Raw genomic sequence first — 25,332 nt, 5'->3', positions numbered from 1 at the left:
ACAACATAAACAGTATGTAGAATCAGTCTTCTTGTACATAAGTCGGCAATGTGCCTTTTGTATTTAATTCCGATGCAATTTATGTGCTTCATCGTCAATATGAAGGTCAGCTGGATACAGTAAACCTGAAGTGAAGCATCGGAATCTAAAACTAGTGTCACAGGAATGGTTCAAAACATAGACAGTAAGAAGAGCCAGTCTTGTTGTATTTGAGTCGGCATTGTGCAATTAGTATTTAATTCCGATGCAATTTATGTGCTTCATTGTCAATAATAAGGTCAGAGGGATACAGTAAACCTGAAGTGAAGTATTGGAATCTATAACTAGTGTCACACGAATGGTTCAAAACATAGACAGTAAAAAGAGTCAGTCTTCTTGGACTTAAGTCGGCATTGTGCCTTTTGTATATAATTCCGATGCAATTTCTGTTTCATCGTCAATAAGAAAGTCAGCTGGATACAGTAAACTTGAAGTGAAGCATCGAAATCTATAACTAGTGTCACAGAAATGGTTCAAAACATAGACAGTAGGAAGAGTCAGTCATTTTGTATTTAAGTCGGCATTGTGCCTTTTGTAATTAATTCCGAAGCTATTTCTGTGTTTCATCGTCAATACGAAGGTCAGAGGGATACAGTAAACCTGAAGTGAAGCATCGGAATCCATAACTAGTGTCACAGGAATGGTTCAAGCCATAGACAGTAAGAAGAGTCAGTGTTCTCGTACTGAAGTTGGCATTGTGCCTTTTGTATTTAATTATGATGCAATTTTTGTGTTTCATCGACAATAATAAGGTCAGAGGGATACAGTAAACCTGAAGTGAAGCATCGGAATCTATAACTAGTGTCACAGGAATGATTCAAAACATAGACAGTAAGAAGGGTCAGTCTTCTTGTACTTAAGTCGGGATTGTGCCTTTTGAATATAATTCCGATGCAATTTTTGTGTTTCATCGTCAATAATAAGGTCAGAGGGATACAGTAAACCTGATGTGAAGTATCGGAATCTATAACTAGTGTCACAGAAATGGTTCTGAACATAGTAAGAAGAGTCAGTTTTCTTGTACTTAAGTCGGCATTGTGCCTTTTGTATTTAATTCCGATGCAATTTCTGTGATTCATCGTCAATAGGAAGGTCAGAGGGATACAGTAAAACTGTAGTGAAGCATCGGAATCTATAACTAGTGTCACAGGAATGGTTCAAAACATAGACAGTAAGAAGAGTCAGTTTTCTTGTACTTAAGTTGGCATTGTGCCTTTTGTATTTAATTAAGATGCAATTTCCGTGTTTCATCGTCAATAAGAAGGTCAAAAGGATACAGTAAACCTGATGTGAAGCATCGGAATCTATAACTATTGTCACAGGAATGGTTCAAAACATAGACAGTAAGAAGAGTCAGTCTTCTTGTACTTAAGTCGGCATTGTGCTCTTTGTATATAATTGCGATGCAATTTCTGTGTGTCATCGTCAGTAAGAAGATCCGAGGGATACAGTAAACCTGAAGTGTAGCATCGGAATCTCTAACTAGTGTCACAGGAATGGTTCAAACATAGACAGTAAGAAAAGTCAGTCTTCTTGTACTTTAGTCGGCATTGTGCATTTTGTATTCAATTCCGATGCAATTTATGTGCTTCATCGTCAATATGAAGGTCAGCTGGATACAGTAAACCTGAAGTGAAGCATCGGAATCTAAAACTAGTGTCACAGAAATGGTTCAAAACATAGACAGTAAGAAGAGCCGGTCTTCTTGTTCTTGAGTCGGCATTGTGCCTTTTGTATTTACTTCCGATGCTATTTCTGTGTTTCATCGTCAATAAGAAGGTCAGAGGGATACAGTAAACCTGAAGTTAAACATCGGAATCTCTAACTAGTGCCACAGGAATGGTTCAAAACATAAACAGTAGGTAGAGTCAGTCTTCTTGTACTTAAGTCGGCATTGTGCATTTTGTATTCAATTCCGATGCAATTTATGTGCTTCATCGTCAATATGAAGGTCAGCTGGATACAGTAAACCTGAAGTGAAGCATCGGAATCTAAAACTAGTGTCACAGAAATGGTTCAAAACATAGACAGTAAGAAGAGCCGGTCTTCTTGTTCTTGGGTCGGCATTGTGCCTTTTGTATTTACTTCCGATGCTATTTCTGTGTTTCATCGTCAATAAGAAGGTCAGAGGGATTCAGTAAACCTGAAGTGAAAGATCGGAATCTATAACTAGTGTGACAGGAATGGTTCAAAATATAGACAGTAAGAAGAGTCAGTCTTCTTGTACTTAAGTCGGCATTGTGCCTTTTGTATTTAATTAAGATGCAATTTCTGTGTATCATCGTCAATAAGAAGGTCAAAGGGATACAGTAAACCTGAAGTGAAGCATCGGAATCTATAACTATTGTCACAGGAATGGTTCAAAACATAGACAGTAAGAAGAGTCAGTCTTCTTGTACTTAAGGCAGCATTGTGCTTTTTGTATATAATTCCGATGCAATTTCTGTGTTTCATCGTCAATAAGAAGCTCAGAGGGATACAGTAAACCTGAAGTGAAGCATCGGTATCTATAACTAGTGTCACAGGAATGGTTCAAAACATAGACAGTAAGAAGAGTCAGTTTTCTCGTACTTATGTCGGCATTGTGCCTTGTGTATTTAATTCCGATGCAATTTATGTGCTTCATCGTCAATAAGAAGGTCAGCTGGATACAGTAAACCTGAAGTGAAGCATCGGAATCTATAACTAGTGTCATAGGAATGGTTCAAAACATAGACAGTAAGAAGAGCCAGTCCTCTTGTACTTGAGTCGGCATTGTTCCTTTTGTATTTAATTCCGATGAAGTTTCTGTGTTTCATCGTCGATACGAAGGTCAGAGGGATACAGTAAACCTGAAGTGAAGCATCGGAATCTATAACTAGTGTCACAGGAATGGTTCAAAACATAGACAGTAAGATGGGTCAGTCTTCTTGTACTTAAGTCGGCATTGTGCCTTTTGTATTTAATTCCGATGCAATATCTGTGTTTCTTCGTCAATAAGAAGGTCAAAGGGATACAGTAAACCTGAAGTGAAGCATCGGAATCTATAACTAGTGCCACAGAAATGGTTCAAATCATAGACAGTAAGTAGAGTCAGTCTTCTTGTACTTAAGTCGGCATTGAGCCTTTTGTATTTAATTCCGATGCAATTTATGTGCTTCATCGTCAATAAGAAGGTCAGCTGGATACAGTAAACCTCAAGTGAAGCATCGGAATCTATAACTAGTGTCACAGGACTGGTTCAAAACATAGAGAGTAAGAAGAGCCCGTCTTCTTGTACTTGAGTTGGCATTGTGCCGCTTGTATTTAATTCCGATGCTATTTCTGTGTTTCATCGTCAATAAGAACGTTAGAGGGATTCAGTAAACCTGAAGTGATGCATCGGAATCTATAACTAGTGTCACAGGAATGGCTCAAAATATAGACTGTAAGAAGAGTCAGTATTCTTGTACTTAAGTCGGCATTGTGCCTTTTGTATTTAATGCGGATGCAATTTACGTGTTTCATCGTCAATAAGAAGGTCAGAGGGATACAGTGAACCTGAAGTGAAGCAAAGGAATCTATAACTAGTGTCACAGGAATGGTTCAAAACATAGACAGTAAGAAGAATCAGTTTTCTTGTACTTAAGTCGGCATTCCGCCTTTTGTATTTAACTCCGATGCAATGTCTGTGTTTCATCGTCAATAAAAAGGTCAGAGGGATACAGTAAACCTGAAGTGAAGCATCGGAATCTATAACTAGTGTCGCAGGAATATTTCAAAACATAAACAGTAAGTAGAGTCAGTCTTCTTGTACTTAAGTCGGCAATGTGCCTTTTGTATTTAATTGCGATGCAATTTATGTGCTTCATCGTCAGTAAGAAGCTCAGCTGTATACAGTAAACCTGAAGTGAAGCAACGGAATCTAAAACTAGTGTCACAGGAATGGTTCAAATCATAGACAGTAAGAAGAGAAAGTCTTCTTGTACTTGAGTCGGAATTGTGCCTTTTGTATTTAATTACGAAGAATTTTCTGTGCTTGATCGTCAATAACAAGGTCAGAGGTATACAGTAAACCTGAAGTGAAGCATTGGATCTCTAACTAGTGTCACAGGAATGGTCAAACCATAGACAGTAAGAAGAGTCAGTGTTCTTGTACTGAAGTCGGCATTGTGCCTTTTGTATTTCATTAAAATGCAATTTCTGTCTTTCATCGTCAATAATAAGGTCAGAGGGATACAGTAAACCTGAAGTGAAGTATCGGAATCTATAACTAGTGTCACAGGAATGGTTCAATACATAGACAGTAAGAAGAGTCAGTCTTCTTGTACTTAAGTCGGCATTGTGCCTTTTGTATTTAATTCCGATGCAATTTCTGTGTTTCATCGTCTATAAGAAGGTCAAAGGGATACAGTAAACCTATAGTGAAGCATCGGAATCTATAACTAATGTCACAGGAATTTTTCACAACATAAACAGTAAGTAGAATCAGTCTTCTTGTACATAAGTCGGCAATGTGCCTTTTGTATTTAATTCCGATGCAATTTATGTGCTTCATCGTCAATATGAAGGTCAGCTGGATACAGTAAACCTGAAGTGAAGCATCGGAATCTAAAACTAGTGTCACAGGAATGGTTCAAAACATAGACAGTAAGAAGAGCCAGTCTTGTTGTATTTGAGTCGGCATTGTGCAATTTGTATTTAATTCCGATGCAATTTATGTGCTTCATCGTCAATAATAAGGTCAGAGGGATACAGTAAACCTGAAGTGAAGTATTGGAATCTATAACTAGTGTCACACGAATGGTTCAAAACATAGACAGTAAAAAGTGTCAGTCTTCTGGGACTTAAGTCGGCATTGTGCCTTTTGTATATAATTCCGATGCAATTTCTGTTTCATCGTCAATAAGAAAGTCAGCTGGATACAGTAAACTTGAAATGAAGCATCGAAATCTATAACTAGTGTCACAGAAATGGTTCAAAACATAGACAGTAGGAAGAGTCAGTCTTTTTGTACTTAAGTCGGCATTGTGCCTTTTGTATTTTATTCCGAAGCTATTTTTTGTTTCATCGTCAATACGAAGGTCAGAGGGATACAGTAAACCTGAAGTGAAGCATCGGAATCCATAACTAGTGTCACAGGAATGGTTCAAGCCATAGACAGTAAGAAGAGTCAGTGTTCTCGTACTGAAGTCGGCATTGTGCCTTTTGTATTTAATTATGATGCAATTTTTGTGTTTCATCGTCAATAATAAGGTCAGAGGGATACAGTAAACCTGAAGTGATGCATCGGAATCTATAACTAGTGTCACAGGAATGATTCAAAACATAGACAGTAAGAAGAGTCAGTCTTCTTGTACTTAAGTCGGTATTTTGCCTTTTGAATATAATTCCGATGCAATTTCTGTGTTTCATCGTCAATAAGAAAGTCAGCTGGATACAGTAAACCTGAAGTGAAGCATCGGAATCTATGACTAGTGTCACAGGAATGGTTCAAAACATAGACAGTAAGAAGAGTCAATCTTCTTGTACTTAAGTCGGCATTGTGCATTTTGTATTTAATTCCGATGCAATTTATGTGCTTCTTCGTCAATAAGAAGGTCAGCTGGATACAGTAAATTGGAAGTGAAGCATCGGAATCTATAACTAGTGTCATAGGAATGGTTCAAAACATAGACAGTGAGAAGATCCAGTCTTCTTGTACTTGAGTCGGCATTGTGCCTTTTGATTTAATTCCGATGAATTTTCTGTGTTTTATCGTCGATACGAAGGTCAGAGGGATACAGTAAACCTGAAGTGAAGCTTCGGAATCTATAACTAGTGTCACAGGAATGGTTCAAATCATAGAGAGTAAGAAGGGTCAGTCTTCTTGTACTTAAGTCGGCATTGTGCCTTTTGTATTTAATTCCGATGCAATATCTGTGTTTCTTCGTCAATAAGAAGGTCAAAGGGATACAGTAAACCTGAAGTGAAGCATCGGAATCTATAACTAGTGCCACAGAAATGGTTCAAATCATAGACAGTAAGAAGAGCCAGTCTTCTTGTACCTGAGTCGGCATTGTGCCTTTTGTATTTAATTCCGATGCTATTTCTGTGTTTCATCGTCAATAAGAGGGGCAGGGGGATTCAGTAAACCTAAAGTGAAGCATCGAAATCTATAACTAGTGTCACAGGAATGGTTCAAAACATAGACAGTAAGAAGAGTCAGTCTTCTTGTACTTAAGTCGGCATTGTGCATTTTGTATTTAATTCCGATGCAATATCTGTGTTTCTTCGTCAATAAGAAGGTCAGAGGCATACAGTAAGACTGAAGTGAAGCATCGGAATCTATAACTAGTGTCACAGAAATGGTTCAAAACATAGACGGTAATAAGAGCCAGTCTTCTTGAACTTGAGTCGGCATTGTGCCTTTTGAATTTAATTCCGATGCTATTTCTGTGTTTCATCGTCAATAAGAAGGGCAGGGGGATTCAGTAAACCTAAAGTGAAGCATCGAAATCTATAACTAGTGTCACAGGAATGGTTCAAAACATAGACAGTAAGAAGAGTCTGTCTTCTTGTACTTAAGTCGGCATTGTGCCTTTTGTATTTAATTCCGATTCAATTTACGTGTTTCATCGTCAATAAGAAGGTCAAAGGGATACAGTAAACCTGAAGTGAAGCATCGGAATCTATAACTAGTGTCACAGGAATGGTTCAAAACATAAACGGTAAGTAAAGTCAGGCTTCTTGTACTTAAGTCGGCATTGTGTCTTTTGTATTTAATTCCGATGTAATTTATGTGCTTCATCGTCAATAAGAAGGTAGCTGGATACAGTAAACCTGAAGTGAACCATCGGAATCTATAAGTAGTGTCACAGGAATGGTTCAAATCATAGACAGTAAGAAGAGTCAGTCTTCTTGTACTTAAGTCGGCATTGTGCCTTTTGTATTTAATTAAGATGCAATTTCTGTGTTTCATCGTCAATAAGAAGCTCAGAGGGATACAGTAAACCTGAAGTAAAGCATCGGAATCTATAACTAGTGTCACAGGAATGGTTCAAAACATAGACAGTAAAAAGGGTTAGTCTTCTTGTACATAAGTCGGCATTGTGCCTTTTGTATGTAATTCCGATGCTATTTCTGTGTTTGATCGTCAATAAGAAGGTCACAGGGATACAGTAAACCTGAAGTGAAGCATCGGAATCTATAACTAGTATCACAGGAATGGTTCAAATCATAGATAGGAAGTATAGCCAGTTTTCTTGTACTTGAGTTGGCATTGTGCCTTTTGTATTTAATTCCGATGCAATTTCTGTGTTCCATCGCCAATGCGACGGTCATAGGGATACAGTAAACCTGAAGTGATGCATCGGAATCTATAACTAGTGTCACAGGAATGGTTCATAACATAGATATTAAGAAGAGTCTGTTTTCTTGTACTTGAGTCGGCATTGTGCATTTCTATTTAATTCCGATGCAATTTCTGTGTTTTGTCGTCAATAAGAAGGTCCAAGGGAAACAGGAAACCTGAAGTGAAACATCGGAATCTAAAACCGGTCTGTCAGGAAAGGTTCAAAACATAGACAGTAAGAAGAGCCAGTCTTCTTGTACTTGAGTCGGCATTGTGCCTTTCGTATTTAATTCCGATGCAATTTCTGTGTTTCATCGTCAGTACGACGGTCAGAGGGATACAGTAAACCTGAAGTTAAGCATCGGAATCTATAACTAGTGTCACAGGATTGGTTCAAAACATAGACAGTAAGAAGGGTCAGTCATCTTGTACTTAAGTCGGCATTGTGCCTTTTGTACTTAATTCCGATGCAATATCTGTGTTTCTTCATCAATAAGAAGAGCAGAGGGATGCAGTAAACCAGAAGTGAAGCATCGGAATCTATAACTAGTGTCACAGAAATGGTTCAAGACATAGACAGTAAGAAGAGCCTGTCTTCTTGTACTTCAGTCGGCATTGGGCCTTTTGTATATAATTCCGATGCAATTTCTGTGTTTCATCGTCACTAAGAAGGTAAGAGGTATACAGTAAAGCTGAAGTGAAGCATCGGAATCTGTAACTAGTGTCACAGGAATGGTTCAAAACATAGTAAGAATAGTAAATCTTCTTGTACTTAAGTCGGCATTGTGCATTTTGTATTTAATTCCGATGCAATTTATGTGTTTCATCGTCAATAAGAAGGTCACAGCGATACAGTAAACCTGAAGTGAAGCATCGGAATCTATAACTAGTGTCACAGGAAAGGTTCAAACATAAACAGTAAGAAGAGTCAGTTTTCTTGTACTTAGGTTGGCGTTGTGCCTTTTGTATTTAATTTCCGACGCAATTTCTGTGTTTCATCGTCAATAAGAAGGTCAGACGTATACAGTAAAGCTGAAGTGAAACATCGGAATCTATAACTAGTGTCACAGAAATCGTTCAAAACATAGACAATAAGAAGAGCCAGTCTTCTTGTACTTGAGTCGGCATTGTGCATTTTGTACTTAATACCGATGCAATTTCTGTGTTTCTTCGTCAATACGAAGGTCAGAGGGATACAGTAAACATGAAGTGAAGCATCGGAATGTGTAACTAGTGTCGCAGGAATAGTTCAAAACATAGACAGTAAGAAGAGCCAGTCTTCCTGTACTTGAGTCCGCATTGTGACTTTTGTATTTAATTCGGATGCAATTTCTGTGTTTCATCGTCAATAAGAAGGTCAGAGGGCTGCAGTAAACCTGAAGTGAAGCATCGGAATCTATAACTAGAGTCACAGGAATGGTTCAAAACATAGCCAGTACGAAGAGTCAGTCTTCCTGTACTTAAGTCGGCATTGTGCCTTTTGTATATAATTCCGATGCAATTTCTGTACTTCATCGTCAATAAGAAGGACAGCTGGATACAGTAAACCTGAAGTGAAGCATCGGAATCTATAACTAGTGTCACAGGAATGATTCAAAACATAAACGGTAAGTAGAGTCAATCTTCTTGTACTTAAGTCGGCATTGTGCCTTTTGTATTTAATTCCGATGTAATTTATGTGCTTCATCGTCAATAAGAAGGTAGCTGGATACAGTAAACCTGAAGTGAACCATCGGAATCTATAAGTAGTGTCACAGGAATGGTTCAAATCGTAGACAGTAAGAAGAGTCAGTCTTCTTGTACTTAAGTCGGCATTGTGCCTTTTGTATTTAATTAAGATGCAATTTCTGTGTTTCATCGTCAATAAGAAGCTCAGAGGGATACAGTAAACCTGAAGTAAAGCATCGGAATCTATAACTAGTGTCACAGGAATGGTTCAAAACATAGACAGTAAGAAGGGTCAGTCTTCTTGTACATAAGTCGGCATTGTGCCTTTTGTATTTAATTCCGATGCAATATCTGTGTGTCTTCGTCAATAAGAAGGTCAGAGGGATACAGTAAACCTGAAGTGAAGCATCGGAATCTATAACTAGTGTCACAGAAATGATTCAAAACATAGAATGTAAGAAGAGCCAGTCTTCTTGTACTTGAGTCGGCATTGTGCCTTTTGTATTTAATTCCGATGCTATTTCTGTGTTTCATCGTCAATAACAAGGTCAGAGGGACTCAGTAAACCTTAAGTGAAGCATCGGAATCTATAACTAGTGTCACAGGAATGGTTCAAAACATAGACAGTAAGAAGAGTCAGTCTTCTTGTACTTAAGTCGGCATTGTGCCTTTTGTATTTAATTCCGATGCAATTTACGTGTTTCTTCGTCAATAAGAAGGTCAGAGGGATACAGTAAACCTAACGTGAAGCATCGGAATCTACAACTAGTGTCACAGGAATGGTTCAAAACATAGACAGTAAGGAGAGTCAGTCTTTTTGTACTTAAGTCGGCATTGTGCATTTTGTATGTAATTCTGATGCAATTTCTGTGTTTCATCGTCAATAAGAAGGTCACAGGGATACAGTAGACCTGAAGTGCAGCATCGGAATTCATAACTAGTATCACAGGAATGGTTCAAACATAGACAGGAAGTATAGCCAGTCTTCTTGTACTTGAGTCGGCATTGTGCCTTTTGTACTTAATTCCGATGCAATTTCTGTGTTTCATCGCCAATACGACGGTCAGAGGGATACAGTAAACCTGATGTGATGCATCGGAAACTATAACTAGTGTCACAGGAATGGTTCACAACATAGATGTTAAGAAGAGTCTGTTTTCTTGTACTTGAGTCGGCATTGTGCCTTTTCTATTTAATTCCGATGCAATTTCTGTGTTTCGTCGTCAATAAGAAGGTCCAAGGGATACAGTAAACCTGAAGTGAAGCATCGGAATCTATAACTAGTGTCACAGAAATGGTTCAAAACATAGACAGTCAGAAGAGCCAGTCTTCGTGTACTTCAGTCGGCATTGTGCCTTTTGTATTTAATTCCGATGCAATATCTGTGTTTCATCGTCAATAAGAAGGTCAGAGGGTTACAGTAAACTTGAAGTGATGCATCGGAATCTATAACTAGTGTCACAGATATGGTTCAAGACATAGACAGTAAGAAGAGTCAGTTTTCTTGTACTTAGGTTGGCGTTGTGCCTTTTGTATTTATTTTCCGACGCAATTTCTGTGTTTCATCGTCAATAAGAAGGTCAGAGGGATACAGTAAACCTGAAGTGAAGCATCGGAATGTATAACTAGTGTCGCAGGAATGGTTCAAAACATAGACAGTAAGAAGAGCCAGTCTTCTTGTACTTGAGTCCGCATTGTGCCTTTTGTATATAATTCCGATGCAATTTCTGTACTTCATCGTCAATAAGAAGGACAGCTGGATACAGTAAACCTGAAGTGAAGCATCGGAATCAATAACTAGTGTCACAGGAATGATTCAAAACATAAACGGTAAGTAGAGTCAATCTTCTTGTACTTAAGTCGGCATTGTGCCTTTTGTATTTAATTCCGATGTAATGTATGTGCTTCATCGTCAATAAGAAGGTAGCTGGATACAGTAAACCTGAAGTGAACCATCGGAATCTATAAGTAGTGTCACAGGAATGGTTCAAATCATAGACAGTAAGAAGAGTCAGTCTTCTTGTACTTAAGTCGGCATTGTGCCTTTTGTATTTAATTAAGATGCAATTTCTGTGTTTCATCGTCAATAAGAAGCTCAGAGGGATACAGTAAACCTGAAGTAAAGCATCGGAATCTATAACTAGTGTCACAGGAATGGTTCAAAACATAGACAGTAAGAAGGGTTAGTCTTCTTGTACATAAGTCGGCATTGTGCCTTTTGTATTTAATTCCGATGCAATATCTGTGTGTCTTCGTCAATAAGAAGGTCAGAGGGATACAGTAAACCTGAAGTGAAGCATCGGAATCTATAACTAGTGTCACAGAAATGATTCAAAACATAGAATGTAAGAAGAGCCAGTCTTCTTGTACCTGAGTCGGCATTGTGCCATTTGTATTTAATTCCGATGCTATTTCTGTGTTTCATCGTCAATAACAAGGTCAGAGGGACTCAGTAAACCTTAAGTGAAGCATCGGAATCTATAACTAGTGTCACAGGAATGGTTCAAAACATAGACAGTAAGAAGAGTCAGTCTTCTTGTAGTTAAGTCGGCATTGTGCCTTTTGTATTTAATTCCGATGCAATTTACGTGTTTCTTCGTCAATAAGAAGGTCAGAGGGATACAGTAAACCTAACGTGAAGCATCAGAATCTACAACTAGTGTCACAGGAATGGTTCAAAACATAGACAGTAAGGAGAGTCAGTCTTTTTGTACTTAAGTCGGCATTGTGCATTTTGTATGTAATTCTGATGCAATTTCTGTGTTTCGTCGTCAATAAGAAGGTCACAGGGATACAGTAGACCTGAAGTGAAGCATCGGAATTCTTAACTAGTATCACAGGAATGGTTCAAACATAGACAGGAAGTATAGCCAGTCTTCTTGTACTTGAGTCGGCATTGTGCGTTTTGTAATTAATTCCGATGCAATTTCTGTGTTTCGTCGTCAATAAGAAGGTCCAAGGGATACAGTAAACCTGAAGTGAAGCATCGGAATCTATAACTAGTGTCACAGAAATGGTTCAAAACATAGACAGTAAGAAGAGCCAGTCTTCGTGTACTTCAGTCGGCATTGTGCCTTTTGTATTTAATTCCGATGCAATATCTGTGTTTCATCGTCAATAAGAAGGTCGGAGGGTTACAGTAAACTTGAAGTGATGCATCGGAATCTATAACTAGTGTCACAGATATGGTTCAAGACATAGACAGTAAGAAGAGTCAGTTTTCTTGTACTTAGGTTGGCGTTGTGCCTTTTGTATTTATTTTCCGACGCAATTTCTGTGTTTCATCGTCAATAAGAAGATCAGAGGGATACAGTAAACCGGAAGTGAAGTATCGGAATCTATAACTAGTGTCACAGAAATGGTTCAAAACATAGACAGTAAGAAGAATCAGTTTTCTTGTACTTGAGTCGGCATTGTGCCTTTTGTATTTAATTCCGATGAAATTTCTGTGTTTCTTCGTCAATACGAAGGTCAGAGGGATACAGTAAACCTGAAGTGAAGCATCGGAATGTATAACTAGTGTCGCAGGAATGGTTCAAAACATAGACAGTAAGAAGAGCCAGTCTTCTTGTACTTGAGTCCGCATTGTGCCTTTTGTATTTAATTCGGATGCAATTTCTGTGTTTCATCGTCAATAAGAAGGTCAGACGGCTACAGTAAACCTGAAGTGAAGCATCGGAATCTATAACTAGTGTCACAGGAATGGTTCAAAACATAAACAGTAAGTAGAGTCGGTCTTCTTGTACTTAAGTCGGCATTGTGCCTTTTGTATTTAATTCCGATGCAATTTATGTGCTTCATCGTCAATAAGAAGGTCAGCTGGTTACAGTAAACCTGAAGTGAAGCATCGGAATTTTTAACTAGTGTCACAGGAACGGTTCAAAACATAGACAGTAAGAAGAGCCAGTCTTCAAGTACTCTAGTCGGCATTGTGCCTCTTGTATTTAATTCCGATGAATTTTCTGTGTTTGATCGTCAATAAGAAGGTCAGAGGGATACAGTAAACCTGAAGTGAAGTATCGGAATCTATAACTAGATTCACAGGAATAGTTCAAAACATAGACAGTAAGAAGAGTCAGTCTTCTTGTACTTAAGTCGGCATTGTGCCTTTTGTATATAATTCCGATGCAATTTCTGTGCTTCATCGTCAATAAGAAGGACAGCTGGATAGAGTAAACCTGAAGTGAACCATCGGAATCTATAAGTAGTGTCACAGGAATGGTTCAAATCATAGACAGTAAGAAGAGTCAGTCTTCTTGTACTTAAGTCGGCATTGTGCCTTTTGTATTTAATTAAGATGCAATTTCTGTGTGTCATCGTCAATAAGAAGCTCAGAGGGATACAGTAAACCTGAAGTAAAGCATCGGAATCTATAACTAGTGTCACAGGAATGGTTCAAAACATAGACAGTAAAAAGGGTTAGTCTTCTTGTACATAAGTCGGCATTGTGCCTTTTGTATGTAATTCCGATGCTATTTCTGTGTTTGATCGTCAATAAGAAGGTCAGAGGGATTCAGAAATCCTAAAGTGAAGCATTGGAATCGATAACTAATGTCACAGGAATGGTTCAAAACATAGACAGTAAGAAGAGTCAGTCTTCTTGTACTTAAGTCGGCATTGTGCCTTTTGTATTTAATTCCGAAGCAATTTACGTGTTTCATCGTCAATAAGAAGGTCAGAGGGATACAGTAAACCTGAAGCGAAGCATCGGAATCTATAACTAGTGTCACAGGAATGGTTCAAAACATAGACAGTAAGAAGAATCAGTTTTCTTGTACTTAAGTCGGCATTGGGCCTTTTGTATTTAATTCCGATGCAATTTCTGTGTTTCATCGTCAATAAGAAGGTCACAGGGATACAGTAAACCTGAAGTGAAGCATCGGAATCTATAACTAGTATCACAGGAATGGTTCAAATCATAGATAGGAAGTATAGCCAGTTTTCTTGTACTTGAGTTGGCATTGTGCCTTTTGTATTTAATTCCGATGCAATTTCTGTGTTCCATCGCCAATGCGACGGTCATAGGGATACAGTAAACCTGAAGTGATGCATCGGAATCTATAACTAGTGTCACAGGAATGGTTCATAACATAGATATTAAGAAGAGTCTGTTTTCTTGTACTTGAGTCGGCATTGTGCATTTCTATTTAATTCCGATGCAATTTCTGTGTTTTGTCGTCAATAAGAAGGTCCAAGGGAAACAGGAAACCTGAAGTGAAACATCGGAATCTAAAACCGGTCTGTCAGGAAAGGTTCAAAACATAGACAGTAAGAAGAGCCAGTCTTCTTGTACTTGAGTCGGCATTGTGCCTTTCGTATTTAATTCCGATGCAATTTCTGTGTTTCATCGTCAGTACGACGGTCAGAGGGATACAGTAAACCTGAAGTTAAGCATCGGAATCTATAACTAGTGTCACAGGATTGGTTCAAAACATAGACAGTAAGAAGGGTCAGTCATCTTGTACTTAAGTCGGCATTGTGCCTTTTGTACTTAATTCCGATGCAATATCTGTGTTTCTTCATCAATAAGAAAAGCAGAGGGATGCAGTAAACCAGAAGTGAAGCATCGGAATCTATAACTAGTGTCACAGAAATGGTTCAAGACATAGACAGTAAGAAGAGCCTGTCTTCTTGTACTTCAGTCGGCATTGGGCCTTTTGTATATAATTCCGATGCAATTTCTGTGTTTCATCGTCACTAAGAAGGTAAGAGGTATACAGTAAAGCTGAAGTGAAGCATCGGAATCTGTAACTAGTGTCACAGGAATGGTTCAAAACATAGTAAGAATAGTAAATCTTCTTGTACTTAAATCGGCATTGTGCATTTTGTATTTAATTCCGATGCAATTTATGTGTTTCATCGTCAATAAGAAGGTCACAGGGATACAGTAAACCTGAAGTGAAGCATCGGAATCTATAACTAGTGTCACAGGAAAGGTTCAAACATAAACAGTAAGAAGAGTCAGTTTTCTTGTACTTAGGTTGGCGTTGTGCCTTTTGTATTTAATTTCCGACGCAATTTCTGTGTTTCATCGTCAATAAGAAGGTCAGACGTATACAGTAAAGCTGAAGTGAAACATCGGAATCTATAACTAGTGTCACAGATATCGTTCAAAACATAGACAATAAGAAGAGCCAGTCTTCTTGTACTTGAGTCGGCATTGTGCATTTTGTACTTAAGTCCGATGCAATTTCTGTGTTTCTTCGTCAATACGAAGGTCAGAGGGATACAGTAAACATGAAGTGAAGCATCGGAATGTGTAACTAGTGTCGCAGGAATAGTTCAAAACATAGACAGTAAGAAGAGCCAGTCTTCCTGTACTTGAGTCCGCATTGTGACTTTTGTATTTAATTCGGATGCAATTTCTGTGTTTCATCGTCAACACGAAGGTCAGAGGGCTGCAGTAAACCTGAAGTGAAGCATCGGAATCTATAACTAGAGTCACAGGAATGGTTCAAAACATAGCCAGTACGAAGAGTCAGTCTTCCTGTACTTAAGTCGGCATTGTGCCTTTTGTATATAATTCCGATGCAATTTCTGTACTTCATCGTCAATAAGAAGGACAGCTGGATACAGTAAACCTGAAGTGAAGCATCGGAATCTATAACTAGTGTCACAGGAATGATTCAAAACATAAACGGTAAGTAGAGTCAATCTTCTTGTACTTAAGTCGGCATTGTGCCTTTTGTATTTAATTCCGATGTAATTTATGTGCTTCATCGTCAATAAGAAGGTAGCTGGATACAGTAAACCTGAAGTGAACCATCGGAATCTATAAGTAGTGTCACAGGAATGGTTCAAATCATAGACAGTAAGAAGAGTCAGTCTTCTTGTACTTAAGTCGGCATTGTGCCTTTTGTATTTAATTAAGATGCAATTTCTGTGTTTCATCGTCAATAAGAAGCTCAGAGGGATACAGTAAACCTGAAGTAAAGCATCGGAATCTATAACTAGTGTCACAGGAATGGTTCAAAACATAGACAGTAAGAAGGGTCAGTCTTCTTGTACATAAGTCGGCATTGTGCCTTTTGTATTTAATTCCGATGCAATATCTGTGTGTCTTCGTCAATAAGAAGGTCAGAGGGATACAGTAAACCTGAAGTGAAGCATCGGAATCTATAACTAGTGTCACAGAAATGATTCAAAACATAGAATGTAAGAAGAGCCAGTCTTCTTGTACTTGAGTCGGCATTGTGCCTTTTGTATTTAATTCCGATGCTATTTCTGTGTTTCATCGTCAATAACAAGGTCAGAGGGACTCAGTAAACCTTAAGTGAAGCATCGGAATCTATAACTAGTGTCACAGGAATGGTTCAAAACATAGACAGTAAGAAGAGTCAGTCTTCTTGTACTTAAGTCGGCATTGTGCCTTTTGTATTTAATTCCGATGCAATTTACGTGTTTCTTCGTCAATAAGAAGGTCAGAGGGATACAGTAAACCTAACGTGAAGCATCGGAATCTACAACTAGTGTCACAAAAATGGTTCAAAACATAGACAGTAAGGAGAGTCAGTCTTTTTGTACTTAAGTCGGCATTGTGCATTTTGTATGTAATTCTGATGCAATTTCTGTGTTTCATCGTCAATAAGAAGGTCACAGGGATACAGTAGACCTGAAGTGAAGCATCGGAATTCATAACTAGTATCACAGGAATGGTTCAAACATAGACAGGAAGTATAGCCAGTCTTCTTGTACTTGAGTCGGCATTGTGCCTTTTGTACTTAATTCCGATGCAATTTCTGTGTTTCATCGCCAATACGACGGTCAGAGGGATACAGTAAACCTGATGTGATGCATCGGAAACTATAACTAGTGTCACAGGAATGGTTCACAACATAGATGTTAAGAAGAGTCTGTTTTCTTGTACTTGAGTCGGCATTGTGCCTTTTCTATTTAATTCCGATGCAATTTCTGTGTTTCGTCGTCAATAAGAAGGTCCAAGGGATACAGTAAACCTGAAGTGAAGCATCGGAATCTATAACTAGTGTCACAGAAATGGTTCAAAACATAGACAGTAAGAAGAGCCAGTCTTCGTGTACTTCAGTCGGCATTGTGCCTTTTGTATTTAATTCCGATGCAATATCTGTGTTTCATCGTCAATAAGAAGGTCAGAGGGTTACAGTAAACTTGAAGTGATGCATCGGAATCTATAACTAGTGTCACAGATATGGTTCAAGACATAGACAGTAAGAAGAGTCAGTTTTCTTGTACTTAGGTTGGCGTTGTGCCTTTTGTATTTATTTTCCGACGCAATTTCTGTGTTTCATCGTCAATAAGAAGGTCAGAGGGATACAGTAAACCGGAAGTCAAGCATCGGAATCTATAACTTGTGTCACAGAAATGGTTCAAAACATAGACAGTAAGAAGAATCAGTTTTCTTGTACTTGAGTCGGCATTGTGCCTTTTGTATTTAATTCCGATGAAATTTCTGTGTTTCTTCGTCAATACGAAGGTCAGAGGGATACAGTAAACCTGAAGTGAAGCATCGGAATGTATAACTAGTGTCGCAGGAATGGTTCAAAACATAGACAGTAAGAAGAGCCAGTCTTCTTGTACTTGAGTCCGCATTGTGCCTTTTGTATATAATTCCGATGCAATTTCTGTACTTCATCGTCAATAAGAAGGACAGCTGGATACAGTAAACCTGAAGTGAAGCATCGGAATCAATAACTAGTGTCACAGGAATGATTCAAAACATAAACGGTAAGTAGAGTCAATCTTCTTGTACTTAAGTCGGCATTGTGCCTTTTGTATTTAATTCCGATGTAATGTATGTGCTTCATCGTCAATAAGAAGGTAGCTGGATACAGTAAACCTGAAGTGAACCATCGGAATCTATAAGTAGTGTCACAGGAATGGTTCAAATCATAGACAGTAAGAAGAGTCAGTCTTCTTGTACTTAAGTCGGCATTGTGCCTTTTGTATTTAATTAAGATGCAATTTCTGTGTTTCGTCGTCAATAAGAAGCTCAGAGGGATACAGTAAACCTGAAGTAAAGCATCGGAACCTATAACTAGTGTCACAGGAATGGTTCAAAACATAGACAGTAAGAAGGGTTAGTCTTCTTGTACATAAGTCGGCATTGTGCCTTTTGTATTTAATTCCGATGCAATATCTGTGTGTCTTCGTCAATAAGAAGGTCAGAGGGATACAGTAAACCTGAAGTGAAGCATCGGAATCTATAACTAGTGTCACAGAAATGATTCAAAACATAGAATGTAAGAAGAGCCAGTCTTCTTGTACCTGAGTCGGCATTGTGCCATTTGTATTTAATTCCGATGCTATTTCTGTGTTTCATCGTCAATAACAAGGTCAGAGGGACTCAGTAAACCTTAAGTGAAGCATCGGAATCTATAACTAGTGTCACAGGAATGGTTCAAAACATAGACAGTAAGAAGAGTCAGTCTTCTTGTACTTAAGTCGGCATTGTGCCTTTTGTATTTAATTCCGATGCAATTTACGTGTTTCTTCGTCAATAAGAAGGTCAGAGGGATACAGTAAACCTAACGTGAAGCATCGGAATCTACAACTAGTGTCACAGGAATGGTTCAAAACATAGACAGTAAGGAGAGTCAGTCTTTTTGTACTTAAGTCGGCATTGTGCATTTTCTATGTAATTCTGATGCAATTTCTGTGTTTCGTCGTCAATAAGAAGGTCACAGGGATACAGTAGACCTGAAGTGAAGCATCGGAATTCTTAACTAGTATCACAGGAATGGTTCAAACATAGACAGGAAGTGTAGCCAGTCTTCTTGTACTTGAGTCGGCATTGTGCCTTTTGTATTTAATTCCGATGCAATTTCTGTGTTTCGTCGTCAATAAGAAGGTCCAAGGGATACAGTAAACATGAAGTGAAGCATCGGAATCTATAACTAGTGTCACAGAAATGGTTCAAAACATAGACAGTAAGAAGAGCCAGTCTTCGTGTACTTCAGTCGGCATTGTGCCTTTTGTATTTAATTCCGATGCAATATCTGTGTTTCATCGTCAATACGAAGGTCGGAGGGTTACAGTAAACTTGAAGTGATGCATCGGAATCTATAACTAGTGTCACAGATATGGTTCAAGACATAGACAGTAAGAAGAGTCAGTTTTCTTGTACTTAGGTTGGCGTTGTGCCTTTTGTATTTATTTTCCGACGCAATTTCTGTGTTTCATCGTCAATAAGAAGATCAGAGGGATACAGTAAACCGGAAGTGAAGTATCGGAATCTATAACTAGTGTCACAGAAATGGTTCAAAACATAGACAGTAAGAAGAATCAGTTTTCTTGTACTTGAGTCGGCATTGTGCCTTTTGTATTTAATTCCGATGAAATTTCTGTGTTTCTTCGTCAATACGAAGGTCAGAGGGATACAGTAAACCTGAAGTGAAGCATCGGAATGTATAACTAGTGTCGCAGGAATGGTTCAAAACATAGACAGTAAGAAGAGCCAGTCTTCTTGTACTTGAGTCCGCATTGTGCCTTTTGTATTTAATTCGGATGCAATTTCTGTGTTTCATCGTCAATAAGAAGGTCAGACGGCTACAGTAAACCTGAAGTGAAGCATCGGAATCTATAACTAGTGTCACAGGAATGGTTCAAAACATAAACAGTAAGTAGAGTCGGTCTTCTTGTACTTAAGTCGGCATTGTGCCTTTTGTATTTAATTCCGATGCAATTTATGTGCTTCATCGTCAATAAGAAGGTCAGCTGGTTACAGTAAACCTGAAGTGAAGCATCGGAATTTTTAACTAGTGTCACAGGAACGGTTCAAAACATAGACAGTAAGAAGAGCAAGTCTTCAAGTACTCTAGTCGGCATTGTGCCTCTTGTATTTAATTCCGATGAATTTTCTGTGTTTGATCGTCAATAAGAAGGTCAGAGGGATACAGTAAACCTGAAGTGAAGTATCGGAATCTATAACTAGATTCACAGGAATAGTTCAAAACATAGACAGTAAGAAGAGTCAGTCTTCTTGTACTTAAGTCGGCATTGTGCCTTTTGTATATAATTCCGATGCAATTTCTGTGCTTCATCGTCAATAAGAAGGACAGCTGGATAGAGTAAACCTGAAGTGAACCATCGGAATCTATAAGTAGTGTCACAGGAATGGTTCAAATCATAGACAGTAAGAAGAGTCAGTCTTCTTGTACTTAAGTCGGCATTGTGCCTTTTGTATTTAATTAAGATGCAATTTCTGTGTTTCATCGTCAATAAGAAGCTCAGAGGGATACAGTAAACCTGAAGTAAAGCATCGGAATCTATAACTAGTGTCACAGGAATGGTTCAAAACATAGACAGTAAGAAGGGTTAGTCTTCTTGTACATAAGTTGGCATTGTGCCTTTTGTATTTAATTCCGATGCAATATCTGTGTGTCTTCGTCAATAAGAAGGTCAGAGGGATACAGTAAACCTGAAGTGAAGCATCGGAATCTATAACTAGTGTCACAGAAATGATTCAAAACATAGAATGTAAGAAGAGCCAGTCTTCTTGTACCTGAGTCGGCATTGTGCCATTTGTATTTAATTCCGATGCTATTTCTGTGTTTCATCGTCAATAACAAGGTCAGAGGGACTCAGTAAACCTTAAGTGAAGCATCGGAATCTATAACTAGTGTCACAGGAATGGTTCATAACATAGACAGTAAGAAGAGTCAGTCTTCTTGTACTTAAGTCGGCATTGTGCCTTTTGTATTTAATTCCGATGCAATTTACGTGTTTCTTCGTCAATAAGAAGGTCAGAGGGATACAGTAAACCTAACGTGAAGCATCGGAATCTACAACTAGTGTCACAGGAATGGTTCAAAACATAGACAGTAAGGAGAGTCAGTCTTTTTGTACTTAAGTCGGCATTGTGCATTTTGTATGTAATTCTGATGCAATTTCTGTGTTTCATCGTCAATAAGAAGGTCACAGGGATACAGTAGACCTGAAGTGAAGCATCGGAATTCTTAACTAGTATCACAGGAATGGTTCAAACATAGACAGGAAGTATAGCCAGTCTTCTTGTACTTGAGTCGGCATTGTGCCTTTTGAATTTAATTCCGATGCAATTTCTGTGTTTCATCGCCAATACGACGGTCAGAGGGATACAGTAAACCTGATGTGATGCATCGGAAACTACAACTAGTGTCACAGGAATGGTTCACAACATAGATGTTAAGAAGAGTCTGTTTTCTTGTACTTGAGTCGGCATTGTGCCTTTTCTATTTAATTCCGATGCAATTTCTGTGTTTCGTCGTCAATAAGAAGGTCCAAGGGATACAGTAAACCTGAAGTGAAGCATCGGAATCTATAACTAGTGTCACAGAAATGGTTCAAAACATAGACAGTAAGAAGAGCCAGTCTTCGTGTACTTCAGTCGGCATTGTGCCTTTTGTATTTAATTCCGATGCAATATCTGTGTTTCATCGTCAATAAGAAGGTCGGAGGGTTACAGTAAACTTGAAGTGATGCATCGGAATCTATAACTAGTGTCACAGATATGGTTCAAGACATAGACAGTAAGAAGAGTCAGTTTTCTTGTACTTAGGTTGGCGTTGTGCCTTTTGTATTTATTTTCCGACGCAATTTCTGTGTTTCATCGTCAATAAGAAGGTCAGAGGGATACAGTAAACCGGAAGTGAAGCATCGGAATCTATAACTAGTGTCACAGAAATGGTTCAAAACATAGACAGTAAGAAGAATCAGTTTTCTTGTACTTGAGTCGGCATTGTGCCTTTTGTATTTAATTCCGATGAAATTTCTGTGTTTCTTCGTCAATACGAAGGTCAGAGGGATACAGTAAATCTGAAGTGAAGCATCGGAATGTATAACTAGTGTCGCAGGAATGGTTCAAAACATAGACAGTAAGAAGAGCCAGTCTTCTTGTACTTGAGTCCGCATTGTGCCTTTTGTATTTAATTCGGATGCAATTTCTGTGTTTCATCGTCAATAAGAAGGTCAGACGGCTACAGTAAACCTGAAGTGAAGCATCGGAATCTATAACTAGTGTCACAGGAATGGTTCAAAACATAAACAGTAAGTAGAGTCGGTCTTCTTGTACTTAAGTCGGCATTGTGCCTTTTGTATTTAATTCCGATGCAATTTATGTGCTTCATCGTCAATAAGAAGGTCAGCTGGTTACAGTAAACCTGAAGTGAAGCATCGGAATTTTTAACTAGTGTCACAGGAACGGTTCAAAACATAGACAGTAAGAAGAGCCAGTCTTCAAGTACTCTAGTCGGCATTGTGCCTCTTGTATTTAATTCCGATGAATTTTCTGTGTTTGATCGTCAATAAGAAGGTCAGAGGGATACAGTAAACCTGAAGTGAAGCATCGGAATCTATAACTAGTGTCACAGGAATGGTTCAAATCATAGACAGTAAGAAGAGTCAGTCTTCTTGTGCTTAATTCGGCATTGTGCCTTTTGTATTTAATTAAGATGCCATTTCTGTGTTTCATCGTCAATAATAAGGTCAGAGGGATACAGTAAACCTGAAGTGAAGTATCGGAATCTATAACTAGATTCACAGGAATAGTTCAAAACATAGACAGTAAGAAGAGTCAGTCTTCTTGTACTTAAGTCGGCATTGTGCCTTTTGTATATAATTCCGATGCAATTTCTGTGCTTCATCGTCAATAAGAAGGACAGCTGGATAGAGTAAACCTGAAGTGAACCATCGGAATCTATAAGTAGTGTCACAGGAATGGTTCAAATCATAGACAGTAAGAAGAGTCAGTCTTCTTGTACTTAAGTCGGCATTGTGCCTTTTGTATTTAATTAAGATGCAATTTCTGTGTATCATCGTCAATAAGAAGCTCAGGGGGATACAGTAAACCTGAAGTAAAGCATCGGAATCTATAACTAGTGTCACAGGAATGGTTCAAAACATAGACAGTAAGAAGGGTTAGTCTTCTTGTACATAAGTCGGCATTGTGCCTTTTGTATTTAATTCCAATGCAATATCTGTGTTTCTTCGTCAATAAGAAGGTCAGAGGGATACAGTAAACCTGAAGTGAAGCATCGGAATCTATAACTAGTGTCACAGAAATGATTCAAAACATAGAATGTAAGAAGAGCCAGTCTTCTTGTACTTGAGTCGGCATTGTGCCTTTTGTATTTAATTCCGATGCTATTTCTGTGTTTCATCGTCAATAAGAAGGTCAGAGGGACTCAGTAAACCGTAAGTGAAGCATCGAAATCTATAACTAGTTTTACAGGAATGGTTCAAAACATATACAGTAAGCAGAGTCAGTCTTCTTGTACTTAAGTCGGCATTGTGCCTTTTGTATTTAATTCCGATGCAATTTCTGTGTTTCATCGTCAATAAGAAGGTCAGAGGGATACAGTAAACCTGAAGTGAAGCATCGGAATCTACAACTAGTGTCACAGGAATGGTTCAAAACATAGACAGTAAAAAGAGTCAGTCTTTCTGTACTTAAGTCGGCATTGTGCCTTTTGTATGTAATTCCGATGCTATTTCTGTGTTTCATCGTCAATAAGAAGGTCACAGGGATACAGTAAACCTGAAGTGAAGCATCGGAATTCATAACTAGTATCACAGGAATGGTTCAAAACATAGACAGGAAGTATAGCCAGTCTTCTTGTACTTGAGTCGGCATTGTGCCTTTTGTATTTAATTCCGATGCAATTTCTGTGTTTCATCGCCAATACGACGGTCAGAGGGATACAGTAAACCTGATGTGATGCATCGGAATCTATAACTAGCATCACAGGAAGGGTTCAAAACATAGATGTTAAGAAGAGTCTGTTTTCTTGTACTTGAGTCGGCATTGTGCCTTTTCTATTTAATTCCGATGCAATTTCTGTGTTTCGTCGTCAATAAGAAGGTCCAAGGGATACAGTAAACCTGAAGTGACGCATCAGAATCTATAACTAGTGTCACCGAAATGGTTCAAAACATAGACAGTAAGAAGAGCCAGTCTTCGTGTACATCAGTCGGCATTGTGCCTTTTGTATTTAATTCCGATGCAATTTCTGTGTTTCATCGTCAGTACGACGGTCAGAGGGATACAGTATACCTGAGGTGAAGCATCGGAATCTATAACTACTGTCACAGGATTGGTTCAAATCATAGACAGTAAGAAGGGTCAGTCTTCTTGTACTTAAGTCGGCATTGTGCCTTTTGTATTTAATTCCGATGCAATATCTGTGTTTCATCGTCAATAAGAAGGTCGGAGGGTTACAGAAAACCTGAAGTGAAGCATCGGAATCTATAACTAGTGTCACAGATATGGTTCAAGACATAGACAGTAAGAAGAGCCAGTCTTCTTGTATTTCAGTCGGCATTGTGCCTTTTGTATTTAATTCCGATGCAATATCTGTGTTTCTTCGTCAATAAGAAGGTCAGAGGGATACAGTAAACCGGAAGTGAAGCATCGGAATGTATAACTAATGACACAGGAATGGTTCAAAACATAGACTGTAAGAAAGAGTCAGTCTTCTTGTACTTAAGTCGGCATTGTGCCTTTTGTATTTATTTCCGATGCAATTTACGTGTTTCATCGTCAATAAGAAGGTCAGAAGGATACAGTTAACTTGAAGTGAAGCATCGGAATCTATAACTAGTGTCACAGGAATGGTTCAAAACATAGACAGTAAGAAGAATCAGTTTTCTTGTTCTTAAGTCGGCATTGTGTATTTTGTATTTAATTCCGATGCAATTTCTGTGTTTCATCGTCAGTACGACGGTCAGAGGGATACAGTAAACCTGAAGTGAAGCATCGGAATCTATAACTAGTGTCACAGATGTGGTTCAAGACATAGACAGTAAGAAGAGCCAGTCTTCTTGTACTTGAGTCCGCCTTGTGCCTTTTGTATTTAATTCGGATGCAATTTCTGTGTTTCATCGTAAATAAGAAGGTCAGAGGGCTACAGTAAACCTGAAGTGAAGCATCGGAATCTATAACTAGTGTCACACTTATGGTGCAAAACATAGACAATAAGAAGAGTCAGTCTTCTTGTACTTAAGTCGGCATTGTGCCTTTTGTATTTAATTCCGATGCAATTTCTGTGTTTCATCGTCAATAAGAAGGTCAGAGGGATACAGTAAACCTGAAGTGATGCATCGGAATCTATAACTAGTGTCACTGGAATGGTTCAAAACATAGACAGTAAGAAGAGTCAGTTTTCTTGTACTTAAGTCCGCATTGTGCCTTTTGTATTTAATTCGGATGCAATTTCTGTGTTTCATCGTAAATAAGAAGGTCAGAGGGCTACAGTAAACCTGAAGTGAAGCATCTGAATCTATAACTAGTGTCACACGAATGGTTCAAAACATAGACAGTAGGAAGAGTCAGTCTTCTTGTACTTAAGTCGGCATTGTGCCTTTTGTATTTAATTCCGATG

This window comes from Schistocerca serialis, chromosome 9, assembly GCF_023864345.2.
Source record: "Schistocerca serialis cubense isolate TAMUIC-IGC-003099 chromosome 9, iqSchSeri2.2, whole genome shotgun sequence".
Lineage (NCBI taxonomy): Eukaryota > Metazoa > Arthropoda > Insecta > Orthoptera > Acrididae > Schistocerca > Schistocerca serialis.
Note: the sequence above shows the minus strand (reverse complement) of the source record.